Here is a 13,097-nt window from a genome sequence, read left to right as displayed (position 1 = left end):
AATCCCTATTTGTAGAATCGAAATCTATATTTCTGAACCAGAATCGGTACATATTTGAATGTCTAAAATTTTGGAATCGACCTATCACTAGTTCCCACCTTTAGATATCTATTGAATGTACAAATAGAGGTTACAGTTTAGATATTTTGAATTCTTGCCAGTAATTCTTAATTTGTTTTTAAGAATAGTAGTAAATGAAAGAAGATATGCATTTATAAATAGTTTATTTATTTTGTATTCTAGATTCATGCCTGAATTTGGTATTATCAATCCTTTATAATAGCCTCAATATCTGAATGGGGTGTCTTGCTCCACTTTGATGTAACGTGTGAAGTAACAGCCTCTAAAAGGCAGGAGAAGTGAACGTAATATGTAAACAACGCAACAGTTCTCGAAAATAACATGCTCAGTTGGGAAAGTCAATTCTCATTCCAGCTGATTTTTGTAGATTGATATTTGAATGTATCAACTATAGTCAATATCTAAACACTATGGGACTTGCATCACTATGGTCAGTGCCATGGTAATCACCAATCTATTTATCCCAGCACTTTTTTTCTTCTCTACCGGGAGATACAATAGGGTGCCACAACTCTTAATCTATCACACAAAAACTCTCTCAAAACATAATTTTATGACTACAGCAGATGGCATTTTTTTGCAAAGAGCCTTTCAGCAGTTTAACTGGGCTTGGTCATTGAAAACATGGGATTTCACTTACTGTTGTAATGTAGAGATGCACGAATAGTGACCGCGAATATTCGAAGTAAGTGTTCAATATTTGAGATCTTGAATGATTATGCTCAAAGTACGATCTTGAATACTTTGAATTTTGCGCCATAAGCTGTTGCACGCATGTTGTTGGTAGCTGACTCGAAAAAACGTAGAGGACTAGTTATTTAGTGCATGCTGCGCCATTTTAGGCAAGTTGACGAACTACATCAAATTCATGGATTAGAGTGGTGAAAAGATATCGTTTGATGTGGGGAACTGAAAATGATTGGGGGAAAAATCCGAAAATCCCTGGTTTCCCCCACAAAACCCCTCAAAAAAATTTAAAATGTTGGGGAAAAAATATCGACATTTGGAGTGCCTTCCATCACGCATTGAGCTACTGCTCCCAAACTGTTGTACTCATCGGAAAGATTGGATCACGAATGCAAAGACTGCAAGGATGCGGGTTTCCCCTGACGTCAGTTTTGTTTCTTTATGCCGAACGACGGCTCCGCAATGACACGTCAAAGTTGATAAAGGATCGAAATTTTTGTTAAAATAATATTAAAAAAATGCATATGGGCGGGCCCCTTGCTGGATGCATACAATCCACCAATGTACATCTATACACCAACATTCAAAAAATTATTTTCACCACTTCTCATTCTATGCACATCCAGGATGAACCCACGAGATGGAACTCCCTTTTTCAAATGATGAGACGTCTTCTGGAACAGAAGCAACCAATAACATTAGCTGCCTCTAACCTGAGTTTAATGTAGACATTGCTCCACCACAGTACGATGCTATCAAGCAATTGGTGGATGTTCTAGATGTTTTTGAAGGAGCAACATTTCTCAATAGTGGAAGTGCAGTCGCAGTTTCTTAAGTTATCCCCCTTGTAAATAGCATTATTAATTTCCTAGGAACTAAGTATTTTCCCATAGTCTTCTTCAAGGTTTCATCAATGATTTGCTGTTTTCCAGTAAAAGTTGGAATGAATTTCTGGAAAAGGAACAATTATTCACTTTTGCCAAAATTCTTGATGTACGATTCGAAATCAGTGATTTCGAAGATTCAAATAAAGTTGAGGTGATATAAAATCAGTTGGCTTTGGAATTGACAAGTCTGTCTAAACGAAGCCACCCAACAAAAACAGATACCTTAGGAAAAATGCAACCGAAAACAGCTGATGTAAATCAACAACAATCAATGTGAGGAATTTATTCATAGTAAAAAAGTTTATTTTAAAAATGTATTTGATGTATACTTTTTTATTTATACTTTCATCAAGTGAAATAGAAGAAAAAACGTGCATTTAATATGCTTTGTACAATTTTAGTATTCGAGGTATTTGAATTTTCGAGTTCGAGAAATCTGCAATTCGACCCATCTCGATTGTAATGACTTCAGGAAATAATCTGGCTATCCTAGCGACTCTTTACGTTGCATGAAGAGTTCTTCATGCATAAATCCCAAATTCCTCAGAGGTATTTTTTAATCTTTTGTTCAGCACAATCCAAAAATTTGGCCACCTTATGTTATCGAAATGGAAGGATAATACATATTGCAAGTAATGTTGTTAGAATTAATGCAGGGATTACTTTCTATTTCATGCTATTTCCTCTGTTTTTTAAATTTTATTTTAGCTAGTTAATTTAAGCTGTTTTCAAACTACGTTTTAATCTGTTTTCCCTTAGCTTGCCAGAAAGGCGAGGCTTGCCAGATAAAAAGGTTTTTAGTGTTTTTTTTAATGGGTGTAACTTCATTAAAAAAAGTAAATTAAAAGTGGCAAACTTGTAAATCTTATGTGTCTAAAACATATATTTTATGGTAATGATCCCAGATGGTGAACCTGCACCTCCTGCATGAATTTGAATGGAATGGCTATTGCCAGATTATTGGCATTTTTAAAATAATTGTTGTCCCAGAAATGCAATTTTTGGTGTTTTTTTAATGGTCTTCTAATAAACTTCATGTCAAACATCTTCTTAAAACCTTATAAATGGTAAATAAATTAATCATTTTTAAAGGGCTATCATATATTAAAACTAGAGAGGTGCGAATAGTATCTGTGAATACGCGAATACCTCGAATACTAGAAAGTATTCGATATTCGAGATCTCGAATAGTTATGATAAAGGTACCGTCTCGAATACCTCAAATACTTTGAATTTCACGTCATGCACTGTCGTACGCACGTCGTTGGTAGTTGACTCGGAAAAATGTAGAAAACTGTAGTCGTTTAGTGCATGCAGCGCCGTTTTAGGCAAGTTGACGAATTACATCAAATTCACGGATTAGACCGGTGAAAAGAGTTCGACGTGGTGAACCGAAAATTATCGGGTGAAAAAATCCGAAAATATCCGATTCCCCCCACCAGGAGAACCTCAATGCCGTGGGATAGTAACTGTAGCGGAGCGCTGTCCGCTACTCAGGACATGGACTCTTGGGGGAAACCCAGGAGGTGGGGGCGTGAAGCCCTCGACGGGAGAAGGGCTTTTGGGGCCCGTTGTAAAAGAGAGAGAATAAAGGAGTTGTGGTTTGAACCTCGAAGTGAGCGAACGTTATTTTGAATATCCTTCTCCAGCGAACCGGCGCTACATTGGCGCAGTCGGTAGGATTGTGTTCTCGTTCCTGAGATTTTGCGTGCGGTTCGGCGGCGGCAGCCATGGCGGGTATGGTGATGCCGGAGAAGTTTAGTGGTGCGGAGGAGTGGGAAGACTGGGTCTTCCAATTTGAGACAGTGGCGGAAATAAATAAATGGCCTGAGGAGCAGAAGACGCTCTACCTGAGACTCTGCCTCACAGGAAACGCTCTCTCGGCGTTTCGTGATCTGCCGGAGGAAAACAGAGGGAGCTATGAAAAGGCGCGGGAGGCGTTGGGGCGGCGCTTCAACCCAAGGGAAGCGAGCGAGAAGGAGAAGGCGCGATTCGTCCAAAGGGCGCGCAACCCCGGAGAAGACATCGCCGCCTTTGCCACGGACCTCGGGCGCCTTGCTCGGCGCGCATACCCTTCCTGGCCCGAGGATGCGAGAAAGGCCGTAGTGCGCGACCGCTTCCTCGATGGGCTCGACGGGAACATTCGGGTGTGGGTGAAGCAGGCGAGACCTGCTAGCCTCGAGGAAGCAATCGGCGTTGCAATCGAGATGGAGGCAATCCATTTCGCCGAGTCATCCACCAGGGGAGTGAATGCGTTGGCGCCGGCGACGCTCGTCAGGTCACAGGATATCGGTGTGGGGAGTCGAGGGTGTGGTCGCGAGGACAGAGTGGAGGCCGCGTTGACTCAGAACTCAGAGACAATGAGAGAGGTGTTGCAATTTCTACGAGGGATGGTTATGTCGAGTGGTGAGGACCACGACCCCGCTCCCGCTCCGGAGAGGCGGCGCCCTAATTCCAGTGTGAGGCGCAGAGATCGGCCGCGCTGTTGGATGTGCGGCGAGGAGGGCCATCTGAGGGCCGAATGCCCACGGCTTTCCTTCTCGGGAAACGATGGGAGGCCGAGGAGACGGTAACCTTCTCGGCCGCAGACGGAAAAGGAAACCGAGACACTACTTCACCGCTCGAGGGCGTCGGAGGACGCGGAGTAAAGGAAATTTGGACAATTTTGTCCGAGTCAGTGCCCCTGGTGCGCGGATCCGTTTCGGGGATCCCCGTCGAGATACTAATAGACACGGGAGCGGCAGTGTCACTGATATCGGAAGAAATATGGAGCCGCACCGAAAATTCGGGGAAAATCATAACAGACAATGTGACACTAATAACGGCGAATGGGGAGCCATTACGGGTGCTTGGGAAGGGTGAAGTGATACTTCAGATCGGAGGGGAAGAGTTCTCTCATGATGTGCTCATCGCCCCGCGCCTATCGAAGGGATGCCTCCTGGGTGCCGATTTTCTGCGAGCACATCAGTGTGACGTGGCTTTTTCCCGGAATTGCATTCTTCTCCGCGGAAAAGCGGTGCCTTTTCTCTCAAGTGAGGGAAAGTGCGAGTGGGGCTGCGCAGTGACGTTGAAGGAGAACGTTGTTCTTCCTCCTCACCACGAAGTGGTAGTGGAGTGTTTGGTGAGCTCGGACCCGGGGTTCAAAGAAAAAGTGGGGATAATCGAGCCAAACCCAAAACTTTTAGAGCGTTATGGCGTTTTCGGTGCGCGGATTTTGCATAACGTGAAGGATACGGTGAATATGCTTTTCCTGAATCCCTTGGGAGAGACAGTGACTCTATACAAAGACACGAAAGTGGGCGTATTGCACGAGTGTTGTGGAGAACAAGTGGAAACATGTCAAAAGCCCGTTTTTAGTCTGGAGAACGCGCATCTCCCCCCAGCATCTTCCCTCTTTGACTTAAACTGTGCCGATATTAGTGAAGCGGAAATAGAGGAACTCAAAACAGTGTTGAATGAGTTTTCAGATGTGTGCTCTCGAGGACCCTACGACTTAGGGCGTACAAACATTCTTAAGCACACAATAGAGACTAGGGATGTGTCCCCGATTCGGCAACCTCCCAGGAGATTGCCAATCCACAGACGCGGAGAAGTGCGACGAATCGTAGAGGAAATGATGAGGGACGATATAATCGAAGAATCATCATCTCCTTGGAGTTCACCGATCGTTCTTGTGACAAAGAAAGACGGATCGACGCGATTTTGTGTTGATTATAGGCGTCTGAATTCCGTGACTCACAAAGATGCTTATCCCCTCCCCCGCATGGACGACATTCTCGATTCGCTCGCCGGCGCAACAGCTTTCTCCACAATAGATATGGCGTCAGGATACTGGCAGTGCGAGGTCGCGGAAGCTGATCGAGAAAAGACAGCCTTTACCACTGGTGACGGTCTATATCAGTTTAAAGTGCTGCCTTTCGGATTGTGCAACGGACCCAGTACATTCCAAAGACTAATGGACCTAGTGCTCGCGGGTGCACAGTGGAGGTCTTGTTTGGTGTACTTGGATGACGTCATAATTTTTGGAAGGGATTTTAGGGAGCACGTAGAAAGGCTAACAGATGTGTTGATACGCCTAAGGAAGGCGGGACTGAAAATTAAGCCTGAGAAGTGCCAAATCATGAAACCATCTGTGAAATTTTTAGGCCATATAGTCTCCAAAAATGGTGTCGCGACGGATCCTAATAAAATTGCCGCGATCACACAATGGCGATCTCCAGCATCCCTTGAGGAGCTTAGGGCGTTCCTAGGAACTGTGTCTTACTACAGGCGGTTTATTAGAGACTTTTCACAGATAGCCTGCCCCCTTCACAGGTTGACCGAAAAGCATGCCTTATTTAAATGGAGTGCAGAATGTGAAGACGCCTTTCAGACTCTTAAGCGAAAGCTAACGTGTTCACCGATTTTGGCCTTCCCGCGGATGGACTGCGAATTTACGCTCGACTGTGACGCTAGCGGGATGGGTATCGGGGCCGTACTCAGCCAGAGACAGGAAGGCGAGGAAAGGGTTGTGGCCTATTATAGTCGGACGCTCTCACGTGCCGAAAAACAATATTGTGTGACGAGGCGTGAACTTTTGGCGGTAGTAAATTCTACCCGCCATTTTCGCCAATATTTATTAGGCAAACGGTTTGTGGTGCGCACCGATCATAATTCCCTACAGTGGTTGAGATCGTTTCGAGAACCGGAAGGACAAGTTGCTCGCTGGCTTGAGCAATTGTCGGAGTATGACTTTTTAGTGGTGCATCGGCCGGGAAACAAACATGGAAATGCCGACGGTTTATCCCGGTCTGTTTGTAAACAGTGCGCTCGGGGAGAGGGGGAGCTGATTTCAGCGGAAATCGACGCCGTCTTAGAGGCCCCCAGTGAAAGCGTGAGAGACAGACAAAGCAAAGACCCCGTGCTGAGAAGGGTAATGGAAGCACTCGAAGCAGGAATTCGGCCGTCCGAGGGAGAGAGGAGGGGTGACTGCCCGAGGGCGAAGGCTTTGTGGACACAATGGGATAGACTAGTGTTTAAGGATGGGGCTCTCTTTCGAAGGTGGGAAGAAGAAGGAAGGGACGCCTTCCGTCTCCAGATAATTGTGCCTGCGGAGGCTAGGGACGAAATTCTTCGGGCTTTGCACGATTCGCCCGTCGGAGGCCATTTAGGGTATGAGAAAACTCTAGGTAAAGTGAGAGAGCGCTACTATTGGCCCGGATACACAAAAGACGTGGAAATTTGGTGCCGCACGTGTGAAGATTGTTCGCGTCGGAAATCCCCGCCTCACCAGCAACGAGCACCACTGGGTCATTGCCCGACGGGAGGACCGATGGAAAGGATTTCCATGGACATTTTAGGACCACTTCCTCAAACAAAGTTGGGAAATAAATATATATTGGTGGTCGCTGATGAGTTCACCAAGTGGACCGAAGCGTATGCCATGCATAACCAAGAGGCGGAAACAGTGGCGCATCATGTTAAGGGCTTCGTGTGCAGGTGGGGAGTGCCACGGGAAATCCATACTGATCAAGGACGCCAATTCGAATCCCGCCTCTTCCAAGAGATGTGTAAAGTGATTGGGGCGGTAAAAACAAGAACATCACCCTACCACCCACAGTCGGACGGCCAAGTCGAGCGGTTCAATAGAACATTATTAGCTATGTTGAGCCAGTGGACGGATATGGAATCCGAATGGGATGAGCATTTGGATTCCGTCATGCTAGCCTATCGGTCGGCCAAACACAGCAGCACAGGATTTACACCTTATTTTCTTATGTTTGGCAGAGAAGTGCGCCTTCCCATTGAGTTAGAGTGGGGGATCCCTGACGTGCAGAGGGGGGTGGCGAAAGAAGGCGACTTTGTGAGACGCTTGCGAGAGAGCCTCGAGAAAGCCCATGATCTCGCACGGCAGAGGCTTGGGTCGGCCCACCTCCGGCAAAAAGAACAATACGACCGCCGTTGTCACGGTGCACCCTTTGAGGAAGGGGAAAGGGTATGGCTCCACGATCCCGCTACGGCAAGAGGGAAGTGTCGCAAATTCCATCGCCCCTGGACGGGTCCTTTCCAAATCATACGGAAATTGTCCGAGGTCACGTACCGAGTGAAGAAGGTGGATAATCCTCGCCGCCGCCTAGTGGTACACTTCAACCGACTCAAAAGGTGGGAGGAAAGACCGGGAGGAGACACGGAAAAGGAATGTGAGAATACGGACGGAGTTGAAGAGACAAAAGATGGGCCAAGAGAGGCCGAGACAGCGAGGGAAAAACCGGTCGTCCGCGGAGGGGGTGGATGGAAGTTTTTCTCCATTCCACCAACACAGGAGGGCCAAGCGACTCCGGCAGCGAGAGAGGAGCCACCAGCTGAAGCGGTTATTGAGCCGAACATGCGATATCCCAGACGGGTGACAAGGGAGCCAGAAAGGTTTCAAGCCGGGCTCTGAGGAAGGAGTAATTCCGGGGGGGTGGTCTCTTTTCTTTTCGTTTCAGAGGTAGGGAGATAAAGGCGCCAACTTTCCGAGATCCGAGGACAGCGAAGGTTCCAGCTATGCTGACCGTCGCGAGGGCGCGACGCCTTTGAAAGGAGGGGGCAGTGTAGCGGAGCGCTGTCCGCTACTCAGGACATGGACTCTTGGGGGAAACCCAGGAGGTGGGGGCGTGAAGCCCTCGACGGGAGAAGGGCTTTTGGGGCCCGTTGTAAAAGAGAGAGAATAAAGGAGTTGTGGTTTGAACCTCGAAGTGAGCGAACGTTATTTTGAATATCCTTCTCCAGCGAACCGGCGCTACAGTAACTACTATAGAGCGTTCCACATTTAGTTGATAGTACGGGCCTCATGGAGAACAATGTTGCCAAGCTTCCGCTCTGCCGGCAGGCATCCTGACAGTGTATGCAACCACACTTAATTGAGCGCCAAAATGGTGTAGTTCAGAAAGGAGTTTGGGATCGCACGAAAGACGGCGTAAATCAAGAAATTTTTTAGCGTAACTAAAATACCTTTGCTGCTATATAAAAGGAAAAGTCTTTTATGTATGTACTTATTCAATGCACAAGCTGAATAATGAATAATCTGTAATGTAAAAAATAACAAGTGAAGGATAATAAAATTTTTCGCCACTTGTGGATGCGACAAATATCCATTCCTTCCACATTATACAATATTTTGGCTTTGGCTAGTTACGAGCTATTACGTGAAAGGCGATGTTGTGTAAGACAAAGATGGTTATATCAGACGGATAATTGGCTTTTCAATGATATCATGAAAATTTACTGTATGCGAAACGTCTATAATTTCGTCTGACGTAGGCTGTAAGACGTGTGCCGTAAGATAGATGACCGTATTGATACCTTGCTTCTAAGCATTCATTCTTGCCTTAATTTTCGGAGAGCGTCAATAAAAACTCAAGGATAAATCGAACAGACCGTCAGGAATAAGTAGTAGCCGATTCTTATTACTACTCTTCTTATTAACTCCAAAGATTAACCATGGAACGTCCAACTTGAAAAACCATCCATAATCTAATTGAAATTTTCTCTCATATAGGTATCCAAACATTATCGACTCATGCAAGGAGATAAAACCTCGATGAAAACGAAACGATAATAAATGTATGCGTAATTATGTTAGTAAAATAATTCACTACCACCAGAATTATTTTCACCCAGCAAAATTTTAGGACGAGGCAAGTAAATAACATTACTGATAATATTTAATACAAGTATTGTAACGCATTGCCTACTCACGCACCTTTTAGGGCTAGTGCTCATGTTTTTTAAGCTTAGTTCTCTTCTTAAATTTATTGGCTATCGTTTGGCCAGCATTATGATGCAATTTGTTACGCAGGTAAATTATGAATAGCAATAATCTTTCAAATCTCAATAAATACTACTTGCCTGAGGATTAATAGTACAAGAGCGTCGTAATCAGCAGAAACACAAAAAATGTAATAAATGGTAATAGTCCCTCCATACCTTCTCGTTTAGGAGTCCGACAGACTTTCCACTCCCTCCATTTAGCGTGATGTGCTCGGCTGTGGCCCTGGCTCCTCGGTTGAAGACAATGTCGACTGAGATGATGAAAACGATGTCAGACGAACAATCAACTCCTCTATATCATCCTGCAAATTGTCTGCATGCCACATGTCTTCTTCAGTTTTTCCAGTTCTCCGAAGTAATAGTATCAAAGCTTTCTGATATCAGTAATTCCACTTCAGTCTTCTTGAACGTTGAATTCTTCATGCCGTCGTAATGTTTCACTTGAGCCCAAACCATCTCAATTGGATTTAATTCGCAATTGATATGGTGGTAATCTTAGAACTGTACAGCCGTATTCCTTTGCTAATTCATCAATCTTAAATTTTTCAAATTTTTCTCGTACTTGGTTTACTGTACATAAAAGATCTCTTTTCAAGGTGTCATAATCAAAGCTAATTTCTTTACCAGCCAACCATTCCTTAATGTTCTCTTTCCTCCAGCTTGTGGTAGGCAAGGATTCCAATTTTAGTTCCTTGAGTGATAAGAGGCATTATCTTGTAGTAGGCAAGATCCAATGTAGGATTCCTATTTCCTTGAGTGATAAGAGGCATTACCTACCACTATAATTGATCCTTCGGGTAGGTTTGCAAGAAGTGAGTGCTCAAACCATATATCGTAACACTCGCCATTCACTTCGTCATGCTCATCCATTGAGTTCTTTTTGCACAGAAACACATGCGATGCTCCTTTTATGAACCTTTTTTCCGTCCCAGCAAAAGAAAGCTTGACGCGGAGTTTCTATTTGTTTGTCTCGCCGAGTCATGTTCACTGTTTCTCCAACATTAATCCAAGTTTCGTCTTTGAATACAATCGTCCTGTGTTCGCGACGATATTTTTTAGCTTCTTAAATAATTGTACCGCCAACGAATAATATCATCCCTTTCAATAGGGATGTTTCTTTTCCCCCTGCGTTCGTACACGAAGCCTATGTCCAAAAGAAGACGATATAGTGTTGTCCTTTTGTAATCTGGGAGATCACTTTCCATATTTACCGAGTTTAAGATGGATTTTAAAGTCGGAGGAATATTTTTCACGAAGAATTCATGTACCTTCCTTCTAATTCCCGATCTCACAAAATCGTTTAAAATCACCGCTCTCGAATTTTTGTAAGGCTGTCTAATTTCTTTAGTTTTTGAAGGAGTTACCAATGGACCACGGGAGCTTTCCTTTCTCACTCTGTAAACAGTCTCAGACTCCGAGCACCCAGTAGCCTTCGAAGTTTCTCGGCAGGCCTCACTAATGCTGGAGATTTCCTGAAGTGCGAGAAGACTTCCAGCTGTCTTTCACGGCTTCTGAGCTTCTCACCTTCTCTTCTCTGTATCGGACATGGTGATTAGGTGCGTTACAGCAGAGTTAAGTGTAAAACACACTTCACAGCTCTCAAATTCAGCAGACTACACAACACTTGTTCACTCCAAAAAATGCAACGACAAACTGAATGCCTCGGTAAGTTCTTACCACGGCCCCTTCCGCTAGGGTCGCTTATGACGCAGATGTTTTATGGTACCCTATGAACGGAACTTGAGGAAAAACACAAGCTCCCTTTTGTAAAAGCCATGCTCTGGAATGGATAGTGTTTCGCACAGACAATGAGATAATCTCTTTCTCGGATTCTGCGGCGGGGCCGAAACACCCAAGGCGAAATTTGCGTCTTATTTCCAAGACGTTGAAATTTGCTTGCTTTCGTATATCAATGTATTTAAATGAAAACACTGCTGTTACGACGTATGAGTATACTCTGTTCAGGATATCAAACGAATAGATATATATTTCATTTCATTGACAAAAAGCTCCTTTTCCGCCGGAGAATTTTCCCTCTGCGCGCAAGAAAAAGCAAGAAGCCCGGCCCAGCGGCGCCGTAATATTTTTTCTTAAGATCAAAACATTGTAACTCCCTTCAGAGTTGATGTAAGTTAATAATTTTTTCACTAAAAATAACTTTGTAGTTTTCTTCCAATTTTACATGCAGCATATGGGGACCTACAACGTAAGAAACGTAAGTTAGTAAGGGACTACTTTTTACCTTGCAAAAATCAAATTTCTCTTGTCCTAAAGGGTGTTAGGTCGGCATAACAACATTTTTACTCGATCATTGTAAAATAGCTGAAGACCTTCAAAGGGAAAAGAGTATAAAGAATTTTGTGCAGAAGATTCAATTCAATACATCAACGGTCAGGTAACAATTGCGAGAAGAAGATAAAGTAAAAAAATAAACGTTTCTAACGGAAATTTAAGGAAATATTTTTATAGCTTTTGTTATAATTTTTATCGAAAAACTATTGGAACCAATGAATGCAGCATCTCTTTCTACAATAGGATGCAATTTTTAATAAGTGCATAGCGCAACATTAGTTTTCGTGCTGTTAACCCCTCCATCCATCAATCCTCGGCCCCTCCTCCGACGCTTTCCTCCTCTCCGAAATCAAACAAAAGGCCCCAGCTCGCGCAGGGTTCATATTACGAAGACCATAAATCAAAAGCTTCAAAAGAAAATATCAAGTTACAGGAGAATAATAGAATATCCTTTCACCCTTCCTTCTTTCTCCCCCACCGACCTTTTTCTGCCTACCTGCTTCGAAGTTCCCCATTTCTGGAGGTCAACCACTGCATGAGTCATCTATTAGCACAAAAGGTGTCTAACAATGACTTTCGGCAATTGATATTACACCTTTATTGGATTGAAATATTAGTAATTTGCGCGTAATTTCAAAAAGAATATCCAGTGGAGAAGCGAGTGTATTTTGCAAAACGCCTCGGATTGTCCGCTAGCACTTGACAGAAGGAGTGAGGGTAAAGCGAGCTACCTGTTGAAAATAAGAAGTTGGATGAATCCGATGTCAGATCGGCGTGCCGCTGAAATGGCGTTTGGTAGATAAGAATACATACATCAGACAGAAATCCATCGTAGCAGTGCACCTGTAAAAGCCAAGACGGCATGCAATCATTTTTTTGGGAGGTGGTGTGTCCCCTTAGGATATTTGAAAGAGATGTTAGTTGAATCAACTATATGCCCAAATTATTTCCATAAAATTGAAGTATTCCATTAATCAGCTAAATTCCTGTATGAATCCTTTAAAGGAAATCTCAATTACTCGCCAAAATCCTGGGTTTCCTGCTGCATAGGCAACCTAGTCAAGCATTTCTGCATTCATCGTTTTTTTCGGCCCCTCTGAAAAACGATAGATCGAGGTTCCACTGTATACCTTTTTATTTATACATTCATCAAGTGAAAAAGAAGAAAAAACGTGTTTGATATGCTTTGCGCAATTCTAGCATTCGAGGTATTCGAATATTGGAGCAATGATTTAATATTCGAATTCGATATTCGAGTTTGAGAAATCTGCTATTCGACCCATCTCTAACTAAAACATTCAAATGGCTGGTGTCCTAGCTATGCACTACCTGCAAACTACCTCAATTGGCTGGTGGGTT

General features: G+C 44.0%; 1 protein-coding gene across 1 annotated transcript in view; it reads left to right on the top strand.

Annotated features, from left to right (window-relative positions):
* The window catches only part of LOC124161487, a 58,056-nt gene that overhangs the window by 32,279 nt on the left and 12,680 nt on the right, over positions 1–13,097 (top strand). The gene's annotated exons all lie outside the window — the stretch shown is intronic.

This window comes from Ischnura elegans, chromosome 6, assembly GCF_921293095.1.
Source record: "Ischnura elegans chromosome 6, ioIscEleg1.1, whole genome shotgun sequence".
NCBI lineage: Eukaryota > Metazoa > Arthropoda > Insecta > Odonata > Coenagrionidae > Ischnura > Ischnura elegans.
This window is presented reverse-complemented; position numbering and strand designations above follow the sequence as displayed.